Source organism: Cyclopterus lumpus, chromosome 22 (genome assembly GCF_009769545.1).
Source record: "Cyclopterus lumpus isolate fCycLum1 chromosome 22, fCycLum1.pri, whole genome shotgun sequence".
Classification (NCBI taxonomy): Eukaryota; Metazoa; Chordata; class Actinopteri; order Perciformes; family Cyclopteridae; genus Cyclopterus; species Cyclopterus lumpus.
In genome coordinates, this window is record NC_046987.1 from 19,121,113 (window position 1) to 19,138,587 (window position 17,475).

General features: G+C 44.5%; 1 protein-coding gene across 1 annotated transcript in view; it reads right to left on the reverse strand.

Moving 5' to 3' along the window:
• The window catches only part of LOC117751617 (spectrin beta chain, non-erythrocytic 1-like), a 46,971-nt gene that overhangs the window by 5,114 nt on the left and 24,382 nt on the right, over nt 1-17,475 (reverse strand). The gene's annotated exons all lie outside the window — the stretch shown is intronic.

The window sequence follows — 17,475 nt, forward strand, 5'->3', positions numbered from 1 at the left end:
TTGCTGTTTTAGAGAGTTTATAAAAAACTAAATACTAAATACTAAAATACTAATCCAATAACATAACACAGTAGATATGAACTCCATTTTTTAAGTACTTTTATTTTCCGATAATCCACATGTGCTTTTACAGTAACGGAAAACATTTTTAAATGGTGGTAATAGTACGTCTTCCACTACTTCTTAGAGCTATAGGGACAGAAATAAAGCACGTAAAGCAACAGAAAAGACAAAAAGGAAAGATGGAGGATGGAAAAGAAAAGAAAGGAGCTATAAGGCACCGAGCGCATGTAAAGGAAAGAAGATAAAAGCTCAAGAATCTCCGGCCGAGAAGCCCGAGAGCAAAAAAAGGGGGAAGCGGCACACGCCAAGAAGAGGACACGCAGAGACAAAAAGAGAGATGGAGGGACGGAGAGGGGGAGTGGACTCTTTTCTTTCCCTCTAATGGGGTGAGTGAGCATCGGGAACACAGTCAGCTGAGTCCGCGTCAGGAGGGAAGAAGAAGCTAAACGAGAGAGCGCGCTTCGGTTAATGGACGGGCAGGAAAAAGAGACGTTTTCAGGCCTTCGCGCTCGCCGCTGCGTACCTGCAGCGTGGCGACGGAGGAGGAAGAAGATGCACACGGGAGATGCTTTTGATTAAATGAAAATAAATAAAAGTCTCAAAAGTCATTTAGGGTATAACTCTGGTTAATAGATGGCAGGCGGTGATAGAAATACATAAGATATAAGCACCAGATTCTATTCAATAAAGCAAATGACACGTGCACTATCTCTGTTTTTAATGGACAGCGAGGCGAAAGGAGAGAGGCAGCTGATTTAGTGTTTTCACCGGGTTAGTGCTCACTTCAATGGACAGGAGGCTGCAGAAGGAAGAGGGGGATGCAAAGAGAGAGGCCGGGTCTTTACACAACACATTACTGAGTTATTAGAAGTGGCAACATCTGGCAGCGAAGTGACGGGACTTCCACCTGATCCCAGTAGAGTTCATCGAGATTACTTTGTGGACTTCAAGGGTGTTTTTATTTCTCCTTCTTTTATCTGTGTCTAAAGATATATATATATAGAGATTTTTTTTTTTTTTTTAAAGGAATTTCAAAGTCAAGGGTAAAATGAGTAAAATGATATTGTGGACGTGTTTTCCTGTCTTGTTGTTGTTTGTGTTGCTTTTGCAGCTGCTATTAACTCCCGGTCTCTGGTTATTGTGTTCAGTGGAATATTACCTGGCCCACGGTTCTCTGATTTATATACATTCATTTAGCACCATGCAACAATCAAGCAGAATATTAGTTGAAATTTAATGAATATTTTCGATAAAGGCGCCGTCTTTTTAACAGCAGCGCCTCAAGATTAGATAATAAATGTCGATAATGTGCTTCAACGACGCATATTCCCGAATAAAGTTACCGCAAATCATTTATCTCTCAACTCTGAACAATAATCCAGCCTCGAGCGGGCAGATGTGTATCACCACTGCATGCATTTAGAATGATCATAGATTGTAATCACAATTACTGACAACACAATGACAAACGCACATAATTTAGACTGCTTGCAACATCTTCACGAGAATCTGCAACGAATGTTTTTTACGTGGTGAACAGCGGCGTTACGAGTTATGCAAAAGTAAACCTGCATCTCCGTGTGAAACTTTTACTGGGTCAAAACTGTTTCTTTTGAAGCCTTCTGTCAAGTCGCTCTCAAGTTAACCGACGACGCCTCGCAGCAACAGACAAGTCCGAGTCAAGTTTCCAATCCTTGAAGTGTGACTTCGCCCTCGGGCCCGTGCGTAGAGTTTTGAAAAGAAGCAAAAGAAAGTCCAATAAGTAGGGCTATGTTACAGAGCTACTAGTATCGTCATAGTATATATATATATATATATATATATATATATATATATACATGACGGCTACAGTAGCTCGGAAAATAGCAATATGGCGTGGGGAATTACCCGTTAGCAAGAAGGTGGAACTAGCACGCTAGCCTATATAGCCATAGCTACAGGCTAGCCATAGCTACAGCGAACGAGTCGGGCCCCGCTACATGAGGAAACAAATTAATATATATAACTCAATGCTTCATCTGCATGCTCTCGTGACAGTTTAGTAGCTCGCCGTTAGCTCAACGTCCGGTGCACAGGAAGGAGACAACGGGTGTATCCTGCTACACAGGGTTAGGGGTTAGGGTTAGGGCAACAAAAAACATATATATGCGGTGGGGAGAGGCGAGGAGGGGGATCGCCTTTAAAATAGTTGTCTTTTTCAGGATGTAGATTAGCTTCAAACGATCGACTCTATCTGGGAATTGGCGCTTGCAAGATAATAACATATATATATATATGTATATATGTGAAATGCAGATTTTAATTATTTGGAAAGAAGTGTGAATATATTAACACCAAGCATTGATTTGTTTTCATCGCACTACAGACATCATTTAGGTAAACAACTTGTTTTAGTGTGCATGCTATTCTCTCCAGACCACCTGTCTGCCAGCCAGGATATCAGAAAATACTCTTACCAACTATTCCTTGCAGCAGCCAAGACCTGAACAATAATCCTCCTGGAAGTAAGGAGCACAATGCAGCCAAAACCTGTAATGTCAACAACAACAACAAACATCCCAGCTGTTGGTGTTTCTGGCAGGATGCATGTGGGGGGGCAGTTTAGAGTTTCCTTGTCAAGGTAACTAAATAGCGCTCTATTTAATGGACGGCAAACAAGAGGGGAGAAGAGGAAAAAGAAGATGCATCGAAATAATCCTGGATATTGAAAAATGATACCTTGTGCTGAGAGAGAGAGAGAGATATAGAGAGAGAGAGAGAGAGAGAGAGAGAGGATGCACACAGCAGATGCTTTGAAAGAGTGTCTCCGAGTCACTTTAGTGTTCCCATGCCACTGTAACTAAATAGCTCTCCATTTTATTGACAAAAATGGGGAAGGATGGAAGAGAGAGAGAGACGATTCAGAGTGATGAGTCAAATGAAAAAGGAGTCGCTGGAGACGGAGGAATCCTCTCAGCCTCATTTGTGAGCTCTGGTATTTACCGCAGCTATCAGATGTGGATTAGAGGCAAGTCGTTTTATTTATTTTTTTATTTTTATCTCATCCACTCACAGAGCATTATTAAATCATCACTGTCCCTCCCGGAGAACACTCGCTTCTATCTCTCCGGTTTGACACTTTTTTTTCCTCCTCCGACGACGACTAATTAGGTTGTTTAAAAACCATCCGCACGTCGTGTCCAATACATCTTCATGGAGGGGGGGGGGGGGCCAAGATGTAGATGTAAGTGGCCACTTATATCACTTTTAATGTCAGTATGCGGGGGAGCTGGTGTCGCGCACTAGACGGGAAGAGTGATGACGGCGCTGGATATGTGATGCTTTATATGTGCCGATGATCCATTACGGATCTGAGGAGAAATATGTGGGAGTTTCAGCATTTATTAAAAAAAAAAATTTAAAAAATGTAATACTTAGAGAAAGTGAAATGTTCCACCGCAGTTACCGTACATTGAACGGTAAACATTGCATGTACAATATAGTACTTAAGTTCAGAAAACGTGTACAATATTTTGTACTGGTGGTTGTGTGAGGGTTAAATGTCACATTTCTTAAACTATCATTTAAAAACCTTGAACTTATTATTAATGCCTTTTTGAAAGGACATTTATACTCTTATTTATTTGACAAATTATCTTTGGAGGAGGAAAAACTCAAACATAACTACTTTTGACGTTAATGAATTAAAGACTTTGTCAAATCGTCAGTTTTTACTTTTTCAACATTGAACCAAAACCACAAAAGTGCTTCAGTTTCTACAAATGTTACCTTCCTTTGTGCCGCATTTTACACATTTGCTTTAGTAATGTATAAATCTAATTTCAAGGAGACTAAAAGACCTGTTTAAATATTATTCTTTAATATTTTAAAGTGTACACCAATTTGAGCAGTGTCTCCCTATGTTCTCTATATTGTTATATAATAATTTCCAGGAAAGTTAACAGGAAAAACAAACCGACCCGAAGGCTGTGTGACGATTGGCTGTGTGCACGAAGGGTTAATTAGCGTTTTATTACTTTGAACAAAGAGTTTATGATGGGAAGTCGATGCCAATTGTGTATTGGACGCACTGGAACAGGAGATGGTGGAACATGTTACCAACAACATGTTTAAAGTTGGTGTTTTTCATGTTGTTTTTTTAAGAGGGAACCTGGGCTCCGCAGGGCTGTCTGATGTAGTTCCTCGAGTATTGAATCAATAAAGCGAAACATTCACTCAGTAGTTATGATTATATACTACAGCACATCTCTGCAGTGCAGCAAGGTTACCAAGTTTAAACCAGCCTGATCCTGTCAGCTCCTCACACACACACACACACACACACACAGAAGTGTAGGAAAATGAGTCAATGAAAGTACTCGCAGGAGAACATAACACGTTGGTTTGGGAGCGATGTGGTGAAAGATAAATGGAGGAGGGGGGAGGGGGGGGGGGGGGGAGCGAGGCTAAGACAACAGAGGAGGAACAATCCATGCATCTCTCCACTGGGAGCCTCAGCTCCAGCCTTCCTCCAGACCTTCAAGACAGAGCCGTCTACCAGAGCAGACACTGCCTCACACGCACATAAATACACACACACACACACACACACACACACACACACACACACTTCACCCCCACCTCTGTCTCTCGACACACAGAACAGCTGTCAGCTACCTCTGGACCCCTCTGGAGGGAGTGTATATGTATGTACTTTAACTACATGTCCTGCATCTAAAGTGTGTACGTGTCTATGTGTGTGTGTGTGTGTGTGTGTGTGTGTGTGTGTCCGGGCATTTGTTAGTCTGTGTGCATGTTTGTGGGTGTCTGTGAAGTTAGACGACTTTTTTATTTCCAAAGGGACAGAATTGAGGTGAAAATGTTATTAAAAAAACGACAACAACTCGTGGCGCACAAACATTGAACCCTTTCTAAAATCCTCACATTTGTTTCACTTTATAATTTGAGAAGCATTTCCTGTCCAAACGGGTTTAAACTGTGGGAGGCACGCAGAGATACAATCCAAATAAACGTGCGCTGTCCTCATAGTCGGTGAACTCTCATTAACATTAACTAATTGGTTAATCGGCAGGTCTATAAAACTTGGAGTTTCTCCACAAAGAATCATCCAAAGTTTGAATCTTGTTTTGAAGCGAGAGAAAAAGCGTAGAAAAAAAGACGAATATGAGCCATTGGTGTCTGAAATGCAAGTGTGAGTCTCTGTATCTGTGTGTGTGTGTGTGTGTGTGTGTTTCATTACCTTTCCTCAGCAGAACATGCAATCCTCTCTAGTGTGTGTGTGTGTGTGTATACATCATAAGTAAAGAGGCTGGTTAACAAGGCATTAGGTCTTACTGTGCTTTCTGTCACTCTGCATCTCATTAGAGGCTGTTGTAGCTCTGCTAAACTAAATTGATCCACAATAGTTACCGCCTAACATATGCACACACACACACACACACACACGCTGCCAGAGAAACTGCTCAGTCAGCGACAATGTCCAATTAAGAGCTGTTTAAGAAGACAGAGATAACTGTGTGTGTGTGTGTGTGTGTGTGTGTGTGTGTGTGTGTGTCTGTGCTGCTTTGGAGAACAAGAAAAGCATTTTAAATGGTGTTGCTCCTGTTAACAAATGGTGCTGCTTGAATTCACATGTTCCAAATTCATCAATAACCTTTTAGTGTAGCTGCCAATGTGTGTGTGTGTGTGTGTGTGTGTCTGTGTTTGTGTGCAAGATGTTCGATAGCTTCAAGGTCCAAGTATTTTGCATATATACCAATGTGTGTGTGTGTGTGTGTGTGTGTGTGTGTGTGTGTGTGTGTGTGTGTACGTTACCTCAAAAATACTAACATATTTCTTCAAATGTACTTTTGTGAGCATAATTCTGACATTTAGACAAACACCAAATATAATAAACAAAACAAAGCAACAAACTACACACCGTTGCTCGTTTATATGGTTCACTGTGGGCGACTGTGGCTCAGTGGGGAGCAGGGTCGTCCTTCAATCGGCGGTTCGATCCCCGGCACATGTCGATCTGTCCTTGGGCAAGACACGTGACCCCAAAATTGCTCCCGTAGAAACGGTGTGTGAATGTTAGTTAGTCCTGATGGGCAGGTGGCTCCTCCCATCAGAGTATGAATGGGTGAATGATGTGATGTAGTGTTAAAATACTAATACTAATACAACAGTCATGTAATAAAGCCGACCCAAATGAGGGTTATAAGGTTCGTTTTGAGTTGAAAGCGTTTTAGAAAGGTTTCACTTTGTGATTTGTATTTAGTGCCGTTGATCTGTATCAATAATTACAAAATATTTCTTCACTTGTGAAAAGCAAAGACCGGCTGACGTGTGGCTGACGTGCAGAGGGCGATAAAAAATGCATACTCGGCTATTTACGGAACGGAAACTTCAAGTGCCATGCGAGGGCGGACCGCAAGGTACTTTCTTACCCCGTCCCATCATAATATCCGTGTGTGTGTGTGTGTGTGTGTGTGTGTGTGTGTGTGTGTGTGTGTGGTTGAATGTGTGTGCGGCGGTGCAGCAGAAAGCGTGTGCGCGTGCATCCATTGAGCATTTGACTGCTAAAGACCTGAAAAGCCCTGAATCAATACTGCTAATGAGAGTCTTAGAGCTGGGAGAGGAGGGATAGAAAACCTCTCACCTTGTTCTTTCACTTTGTCTTCCCCTCCTCCTTTCCCACCTTCTTCCCTCCCTTCCTCTACCTCCTCCTCCGCCCTCACTCTGTCGTCTCTCTCCATCTTTCTTTGCTCTCATTTGTGGTTCGCACCATTTTGTTGCATTCCCTCCTCCCTCCCCGTCTCTCTCTCCTCTTCCTTCTTTCCATCTTTCCTTCCTTCCTTCCTTCCTTCCTTCCGTCGAGCCACAAGTAGGCGGCAGGTGGTGGTAAACCGTACCATCATCTCCTCCTCTCAAATGCACTTTGCACCGCTCCTCCACTCTGACAAATTGAGTCTTCCCTCTAAACACTTTTTTCCAGCAGCGGCAGCATCTCATGTTCTGCTTCTTCGGATCCACAAATGTAATGTCAGGCCCCCTAGACTCACAAACAGCGGGTTTTTCTGCACGGACGTATCTTGCAGCAGGCAAAATCTCCATGCCTTAAAGGCAAGCTTTGGTTTCTCGTCCACAAATGATGGAGACATAAACAATTTTTTTTAAATGCAGTTTATAAAGATTTCTTTTGTACTTTACTTTACTTTACTTTATTCCAGACGGACATAGTTTACATTTCTGTGCACCGCAAAATGAGTTGGCTCTGGATCCCTCACAGTGAACATCAAGTCTGCATTCATTACCAGTTTGAAAGTACTTTCGGGGGCCAGTTCAGAAAATGGCGAGCTGAAAAAGAAAAATGCAAGCTGCCATTCACAGCATGGTTAAATAATGTGGTAGTCTCATAATTAAAATAAATAATGTCGTAGTCTCATACTTTCAACAAATAATGTCATAGTCACATACTCGCAACAAATAATGTCGTAGTCTCATACTCGCAACAAATAATGCCGTAGTCGCATACTCGCAACAAATAATGTCGTAGTCTCATACTCGCAACAAATAATGTCGTAGTCTCATACTCGCAACAAATAATGTCGTAGTCGCATACTCGCAACAAATAATGTCGTAGTCTCATACTCGTAACAAATAATGTCATAGTCGCATACTCGCAACAAATAATGTCGTAGTCTCATACTCGTAACAAATAATGTCATAGTCGCATACTCGCAACAAATAATGTCGTAGTCTCATACTCGCAACAAATAATGTCATAGTCGCATACTCGCAACAAATAATGTCGTAGTCTCATACTCGCAACAAATAATGTCGTAGTCTCATACTCGTAACAAATAATGTCGTAGTCTCATACTCGCAACAAATAATGTCGTAGTCGCATACTTTCAACAAATAATGTCGTAGTCTCATACTCGCAACAAATAATGTCGTAGTCGCATACTCGCAACAAATAATGTCGTAGTCTCATACTCGCAACAAATAATGTCGTAGTCTCATACTCGCAACAAATAATGTCGTAGTCGCATACTCGCAACAAATAATGTCGTAGTCTCATACTCGCAACAAATAATGTCGTAGTCTCATACTCGCAACAAATAATGTCGTAGTCTCATACTCGCAACAAATAATGTCGTAGTCTCATACTCGCAACAAATAATGTCGTAGTCTCATACTCGTAACAAATAATGTCGTAGTCTCATACTCGCAACAAATAATGTCGTAGTCGCATACTCGCAACAAATAATGTCGTAGTTTCATACTCGCAACAAATAATGTCGTAGTCGCATACTTTCAACAAATAATGTCGTAGTCTCATACTCGCAACAAATAACGTCGTAGTCGCATACTTTCAACAAATAATGTCGTAGTCTCATACTCGCAACAAATAATGTCGTAGTCTCATACTCGCAACAAATAATGTCGTAGTCGCATACTCTCAACAAATAATGTCGTAGTCTCATACTCGCAACAAATAATGTCGTAGTCTCATACTCGCAACAAATAATGTCGTAGTCTCATACTCGCAACAAATAATGTCGTAGTCGCATACTCTCAACAAATAATGTCGTAGTCGCATACTCTCAACAAATAATGTCGTAGTCTCATACTCGTAACAAATAATGTCGTAGTCTCATACTCGCAACAAATAATGTCGTAGTCGCATACTCGCAACAAATAATGTCGTAGTCTCATACTCGCAACAAATAACGTCGTAGTCGCATACTTTCAACAAATAATGTCGTAGTCTCATACTCGCAACAAATAATGTCGTAGTCTCATACTCGCAACAAATAATGTCGTAGTCGCATACTTTCAACAAATAATGTCGTAGTCGCATACTCGCAACAAATAATGTCGTAGTCGCATACTCGCAACAAATAATGTCGTAGTCTCATACTCGCAACAAATAATGTCGTAGTCGCATACTCGCAACAAATAATGTCGTAGTCTCATACTCGCAACAAATAACGTCGTAGTCGCATACTTTCAACAAATAATGTCGTAGTCTCATACTCGCAACAAATAATGTCGTAGTCTCATACTCGCAACAAATAATGTCGTAGTCGCATACTTTCAACAAATAATGTCGTAGTCGCATACTCGCAACAAATAATGTCGTAGTCGCATACTTTCAACAAATAATGTCGTAGTCGCATACTTGCAACAAATAATGTCGTAGTCGCATACTTGCAACAAATAATGTCGTAGTCGCATACTCGCAACACACAAGATTTACGTCTATAAATTTGGGGGTTTAACATATTTTGGGAGAAATGGTCAAACTTGGTGCAGCCGTTGGAGATACTCTGACTTTCTTGCTCCAAAAGCAGTAGCTCCTACATTTCCCACGATGCAACTTGATAGCATCTTTCTTCAGACTCTCTTTCTGTCTCTGAATGTCACAGCCATAGACGACGTTACACAACCTTGTGCACAGGGTGTGTAGTACTAAACACACAACATTCGATGCCGGTGTTGAACTAGAAAGGTGCTCTCAGGAGAGAGCCCGGTCTCCGCCAGGTGTGTTATCAACAACCATGGCTGTGCCAGTGCTCTGAAGATTCATTCAAAAACAACATATCTTGTACACAGTACAATGTGTATCTCTGAAATGCAGTGGTGAAGAAGTATAAAGTAGTACAAATTACCTCAAAATGTTACTTTACTGTAATATTTTGCTTGATTACTTTCCACCCAAGTCATAATGTGACAATCTCAAAGTGATCAAAATGTTTAATCTCGCACTTCTGAAGCAAGTTTCTGCCTGACTCTGACATTAGATATTCATTATTTACGGGGAATGTGTAGAAACCAATGGACGCCTGGAAGAGTAAAACAAAAAATGGTTACATGTGATTTAATATTACTGTGAATGGCCTGAAACATGCAACGCAGCTGGCATGGTCCTTTCAGAAAGAAAAAAACCACCTCCTATCCAATATGAAGTAACGGAGTTGATGAATAAAAGGAGGTGTGGGGTGGGAGGGGGATGGAGAAATGATGAGTTTAGAGACTGGGTTGCACAGAGGTGAGGTGCGCTTGATAAACGGCTGACTGGGCGCAGCATCGTTTAGAGTTTATTAATAAAACACAGACGCCGTATCGATCCATGACACAAGCCGGCAGATGCACTCTCTCCGATATAGATTTACATACGGCCCCGGTTCTCCCGTTTTGGATTTAGTGGCAAAAAGCTCAGTTGTTTCTGAGGTTTCGGACTGATTGGGCCTGTCCAACCTGCTAAAGTTAGAGATAGAAACGTAAGCGAGGATGAGAGAGATATATATTTACTGTTTATGAAGGAGAGGGCAGAAAGGAAGATGCCCCGCACTCCACCGCGTACACGTGGCGAGCTAAGCGGATCGGACAGGTGTCATCGGCGCGGTGACGTCTCCCTCCCTGTTGAAGCTGTCGGCATTCAGCTACAACTCCTAATCATTTCCTCTTGACTCCCACAACTCGCAAGCCCGTCGTCGCTATTCATCATCCTCCGCGAGACATCTCGGAGAATAAAAAAAAAAATCCTAATTTACTCTGATTATGACACTGTTTGCATATAAATTGCCGGCAAGAATTGGAGCCGTAATTATGAGGGAGGAGAAACCGAGAAGGGGAGGTTTGCTTTATATATATATTTATTTTTTTCCGTCTTTGTCTGAAAGAGGAGGAAGAAGAAGAAAGCGGATCCCACGGATTAAGTTCCCCGCTACTTTCACACAAACGCACACCAACATGCACACATGCATAGCCCATCTTCTTTTCCCCCATGAAGGCACGTGCAGGGGTCCAGGGATCACCCAGAATGCTTTGCCCTGCATTGTCGAGCGCTTCCTTTCAGTGCATTAGAGGGGGGTGAGAGGCTCTCCTTTGCCAAAAGATGGGTCAGGCCCTCTCACTGCCAGCATCCTTCTTTCACCCAGGCCTCTGTCTCCCAGGGCAACTCTCTTTCTTGTCCCCTGCATGTGTGTATATCTTTCTGAATATGTGTGTGTACATAAGTGTGTGTGTGTGTGTGCGTGTGTGTGTGCATAAGTGTGTGTGTGAGGAGGAGTGCAAGTGAAAGAGGAACATGAAAGGGAAAAGCAGGCTCAATGACTCGCTGCCAAACCTTCTCCAATTTCCTCTCCACGGCTAATCTGATTGGCTCCTCCGCTGCTCCGACGGTGAAAGGAGAGCAGGATTGGACGATGCCGGCAGGAATTGAGCAGGCAAGTGGGCCGGACTTGGCCGGGAATGTTTGGGATGAGGCAGGAATTTGGGCAAATGTGTCCCCTATAGGACTCTCTCGGGGAATGATTATGCGTATGTTGGTTGCTCCTATGTTTAGAGGATCCCTTCGAGTGCGCTCACACTTTCACATGACTGTTCCCGTTGGATTGAAGGGCGGAGGAAGGGAGGGGGGGAGATAAAAGGCAGAGAGGCCAGGGGAGAGAATGAGAAAAACTCTATCTCTGTTCACCCGATTTAGTTAGGATTACCCAAGAAAGGCAGTGCGGGGGGGGGGGGGGGGGGGGGGGGGGGGGGGGAGGAGGAAGGGGGGGGGGGGGGGGGGGGGGGGGGGGGTGACGTAGAGAGAGGAAGAGGGGAACATTGGGAATTGAAGATGTAGAGAGAGAAACAATGAGGTCCGAGTGAATTAGACTGAGAACCAGATGGAGAAGGGAAGAAAAATAACCAGAAGGAAAGAGCTCTTTTTTATTTATTTTTTTTGCCTAGTTTGGCCATCGACACTCAAAGCCAACTTGTTGCTGTTTAGCAGGTCAAATGTTTACCCGTTCTTTAGTTTAGTAGGTGAGCAGGCTAATTTGCTAATTAGCACGAGGATTTGACTTGACGATGGCTTTAAATGGAAAAAAGTTAAGGGATTACAACTCCACCCCGAGGGGACGTGAACGTCTGCGACACATTTCATGACGAAAGTTCTATCAATAGGATTCTTTTGAAGATCACGGATGTCTGTGCAAAGTTTGGTGCCCACGGTGCTTCATATTTTGGGAAATATATATTTACCGGATTTGACTGCGTGTGTTGCCGTCCTTATAGAGCCACTAAAACACATGTAGATGTGTAATATACTGACCCCCCCCCCCCCCCCCCCCCCCCCCCAGATACCAGTTTATCAGAAGGGCCTTTTAACTAACAGGCCAGCCGAGTTCTTCCAGGAAAAGGGCCTTTTTTCCCCCAAACTGTTGGAAGCATCCCATTGGCTAAGACCTCATTGCACGTTGGACCGTTAAGATATCTCCCAACACACACTGGGTGTGCACACACTTGACCACACGTGCATTGAACAGATTCTTTCCGATACGTGACGCGTGAGGAACGCATGAATAATTGCGTCAAAGTAAACAGTAACTATTAACTCTCAATATACTCTGAATATACTCTGGATATTACGCAGCGAGACATTTCACACGGCAAACAGTCCAAATCCAAACGGCGATACGATGCAACACACTGAGCCAGTGGGAGAAAGAGAGAGAGGTAGAGGGGGAGATGAGGGAGGGGAAAGAAGAGGGGACAAAGGGAAACAAGTATAGGTGAGAAGCTAATGAATAAATAAAAGAGACACCCTCGCCAATTCTGCGGAAGAAGAAGGAGCGAGGATTAGGAGGTGTGCAGATGCTGGAAAAAAAAAAAAGAGTGTGTGGGGGGGGGGGGGGGAGAAAGAGGGATGGAGAGAAGAGTAAGGGGGGGGGGGGAAACGGGAGAAACAAAGACCTCACAGTGTTAGGAGTGCTGCTGGGCATCCTCAGAGGAAAACAGAGCAGACTCCTTTGTAGTTGGAGAGGAAGCTCCAGGTCTTCATGGATGTGTGCATTAGCTGGTCCTTGAATTAGCGGCTCCCAGAGGTCCCTCTTTCTCTCCCTCTGTGCCCCCAGTCTATTGCTCCCTCCATCTTTTCCAGCTCTCTCTCTCTCTCTCTCTCTAAAGCCGTCTATTTCCATCAGTTTATCTCTCTCTCTCTCTGCTGGCTCTTCACCTCTTCCTCTATATGTCTGTGTATCTTCACCTCTTTCACTCTGTCTTTCAATTTCTCTTTCTCAATCTCCCACACAAAACTTTATCTCTAACACACACACACACACACAGCAGAAATACCAAAATAGAAACATTTGCACACACACAGCAATGTACAAAGTTCCACAAGCATACGTGCCCTACCCACTCACACACACACACACACACACACACACACACAGACACAGAGTGTTTTTTTTTTCTCTCACAGTCTTTCGCTCACACTCAAACAGGCTTTCCAAACCTGGCTTCCTCAGCAGGTTCCCAGGTGTAGAACTCGGCATCAAAACAACCCCCCCCCCCCCCCTCTTCTTTTTCTCCTTCTTCTTCTTCCCATCTTCCTCTCTCTTTGTCTTGGGAGAAGCTGCAACTAAAAAATCCACAAACTGAAATTGACAAATTGCTCACAGCGAGATGTTCTCTCCGCTTTGCCATTTTCTCATTTTTTCCCCTCGTTTTTTTTTTTCTTCAAACCTTCATCTTCAAGTCTTTTTTTTTTTTCTCCAATTCTTTTCTTTGTAGTGGTGGCGGTGAAATGCGACTGTAAAACCAAGCTCGGTCTCTTTTGGGTGTTTCATTAAGGTTGGGAGAAGCTTCTGAAATGGTTCTGAGGTACATGCACGATTCTTGGTTTAAGGAGACCTTCTTATTTGTTGTTATGATTTAGTTTTTCTCAAATATACTCAATAATATACTCAATAAGTATGGAATGTTATTCAGTCAGATTGTCAGTTAGTATGTTGTCAGAACTTTAACAAACTTTAGATTCGGTCCAAAGTTTAAAAAGCATGTCTACTAGCCAGACATGTAGTCATTCAAGTGCCTTGTAGGGTATTCTTCCTAATGGCCAGCAGGGGGCGACTTCTCTGGTTACAAATAGAAGTCCAATTTTATAGAAGTCAATGAGAAAATGGGCCTACCTGTCACTTGATTTGTTCCCTCATAAACAATTTAAACACAAGTTTATGGTATAATTTTCTATACTTTCAAGTCTTCAATACAACATGATGTTCATTTATGAAATGATGGTCCCATTTAGAGAAAAATGTATACGATAAAGCGCAGAGTGCTTTATAGGGCGGGGCTACGTCGTGATTGACAGGTTCGCTACCACGGCATTATTCCGGTCCTGGATAAGTTGTCCGTGTTTGACAATGACCAGCCCCCTCCTCTTTTCTCATGTAGGTGTCTCGACTCTTGTGTGTTTCTATTTCTATATTCGCCGTGCGTCTTCTTGTAAAGCCGGCAGTGACATGGCGCATATCTGGAGATGCTTTTATTTATTTTATTTTATTTTTTCGGGAGAAAATGTTCACCCCAGTCGGTGCCGTGTGTATTTTTCTCAGGACAGCTGGCACGGTGAATGGAAGCCTCTGCAGAAATCTCCAACCCCTTCAACCCCTCACACGCCTCCTCCTGCTTTCCCTTTTTTTCCCGATCCTTTTTGGCTGCATCCTTCACCCCCCCCCCCCCCCCCCCCCCCCACCCCTCCCCCCCCAAACCCCACACCAACCACCCCCACCATTCAACAGTTGGCACGGAGACAAGACTCAGGAAGAGATGGGGAGGGGGGTGAGCTGGTGGAGGAATTGAGAGAAAAGAAAAGCGTATCGGTTTACACCTACAGAGAGCGGGGGGGGGGGGGGGGGGGGGCAGAAATAGGGTTGTTAGTAAGGGGGTCACAGTTGGAAAGTGTGCAGAAGCCACTGAGCTGGAACAGTAGACGATGAGGTCGTGCGCCTTCTGATAAAGAGTTATCAGTCCATGAGGGTTCAGGTTTGGGGTTTTGTGTGTGTGTGTGTGTGTGTGTGTGTGTGTGCACGTCGATTGCCTATATGTGCACAACGCGTGGTACTTCATGTACTCGTGTATCCGTTGGCATCTTTGCGTATTCACGGCGGCGTTAAAGACTCCACGAGCGCCTCTCAAAAAGTCTGCGGGCGCGTGTGATTGTCAAACATCTCGGAGCGTGTCAGTCAAACGTCTCTGTGTGTGTGTGTGTGTGTGTGTGTGTGTGTGTGTGTGTGTGCGTGCGTGTGTGTGCGGGGCCTCCTCCACATCTGTTTATCTCATTGTATCAGTCCCAGCGGTAAGGGCATGTCTTCAGTGAGTCCCAGTCTGCCCATATGTCTGCCGTGATCCGTGAATAACTCTGCCTGCCAGTCTCAGACAGGGCCGGCCCTCTGCTTTGCACACTGCACCGCTCTCTCCGACACACACACACACACACACACAGATGCTAATGCTTAGCCACTCTTATTTATGCACACAGGTCGTGTCCTGTGGTGCGTGCACTCAGACACCACCCACACAAGTATAGACACAGACATGTGCAGGCACACATTCTGCTCAGGTAGATAATTGAGGCAGGAACACAAGCGCACACTCACAAAAGGCACACAGCTACTACACACACACACACACAAATTGCTCACAGATGGGTAATTGATGCAGGAACACAGGCAAATATACACATAAAAGCCTCACGCACACTCGCGCTCATACACGCATGGGCGGGCCCCTTCGGCATCATTCATTTCCTCCAGGTTAGAGGACACCGAGGTTTTTGACATTGAACACAACAGAGGGAAGTGTAGTTTATACGCTTCAATGACATCCGATAATGAGGGGGAAGGTAAATAAGGGGCGAGGTTAATAAGTTGTGCTAGAACTCTGGGAGAAGCCAGGAAGAAGGAGAAAAAAAAAGCGAAGAGACCCGGGGTTCAGAGAGATCAAAGTCTTACATCAAGATTACTCCTCTTGGAAAACAAATTCGAGGACTTCTCTGTGATTCTAACTACGATAGCATCAATTAGCACTTCAAAGCGGCGTGAGAGTTTTTCTTCTCCAGCTATCTTTAGATGCCAGTAGGCGTCCCTTTCCCCCCCCCCCCCCCCGTCGATAACTCTCTTCAAAGTTAGCCGTGGAGGTAGAAAGACAATGGGAGTTTTGTCTGAGACTCGACGGGAGAAGGAGAGGTCAGAATCACCCTCGTAAAATTGGCGAGTGCATGCGCGGGAAAAAAAAAAAAAAGACAATAAGTTTGGGTGGATTTGGGAGAAGAATTTGTGCGCGTGGGATTGTGTTGTCTTTCTGTTTGCATGTTGCAGGCTTTTTTCCTGGCAGGAGAAAGTTTATAATGATGTGCATGAATTCATCAAGGACTTTACACCATTCTCAGGATAAGAAAAAACTTCCTCCTCCTCCTCCTCCTCCTCCTCATCATCAGTCATCAAACAGCACCGTAGATTATCTCAGTCATCAGCGTCGTTGCGACTCCAGACTGGACGCGTGGGAGGGCAGCGCGACCCTAATATTTTTTCCGGGGGGGGGGGGGCCCTAGACGGTCTTGATTGCCGCTGATTGAGATGAGATTGCAATAAAGCCACTCGCTTCGCCATCGAAAAGAAAAGAAAAAAAGCCCCGTGATTTTCTTTTCCAGTCAGCTGTACGGAGCGAGAGCCGCTCGCTGCTCATTATCATGGAGAGGCTGTCGACTGTTTGGGGGAATCCAGGGGGAGGATACAAGGAGAGGGGGGGGGGAGGGGGGGGGGGGGGGGGGAATCAAAGCAAAGTTTGGTAAACTTTCCTGAAGGTCGTCCGAGAGCGTGGCTGGGACAGGCCCCGGGGGGGGGGGGGGGGGCAATCAAAGACTGCTTTGTCAACCAATCAAACGGCGGGCGCCGTATCATCTTCAATCGACTAAACGCGCCCCGAGGAATAAAAGAAAGGAAATGCTTCACTTTCTCAGAAGGTGGGTACAGAGAGATCCTAACCTCTATCTGTACACTTTATCAGCGGCTATGACCTCCACAGCTAATAACAGGCATTCCTGACACACACACACACACACACACACACACACACAAATGCACTCTGTCCACGTCTTTTGTTTTTCTCCTCACAAGCACACATAGTAGGAAATTGTATGCTCTTTCAGACACACATGTACGCACACACACACACACAAACACACACACACAGACACACACACACACACACACACACACACACTGCTTGGTGCTATGGGGCTGTTTACATAAGGCCTTGCCCTGGGAAAGCACTGTCATGCTGCCAATGCTGCCAGCAGCGAAAGAGCGAGTGAAAGGGATGGAGAGGGGAGGGGGGAGGGGAGGGGGGGGAGGGGGGTGGCGGGCGTGCGATGGGAGATAGGGCTTCGCCAGTCTGATGTGCTCGCCGCCTCGGGGACCAGCGGTCACTCAGAATGAGGGATGAGGATGGACGGAAAGGAGGGATGCGGAAAAGGAATGCGAGATGAAAGGAGAAGTGTAGTCGAAGAAAATCTTAAGCAAGGGGGAAGGACAGATTTGGATGGATGAGGAGATACACATGGGGGGGAGGTGTGTGTGTGTGTGT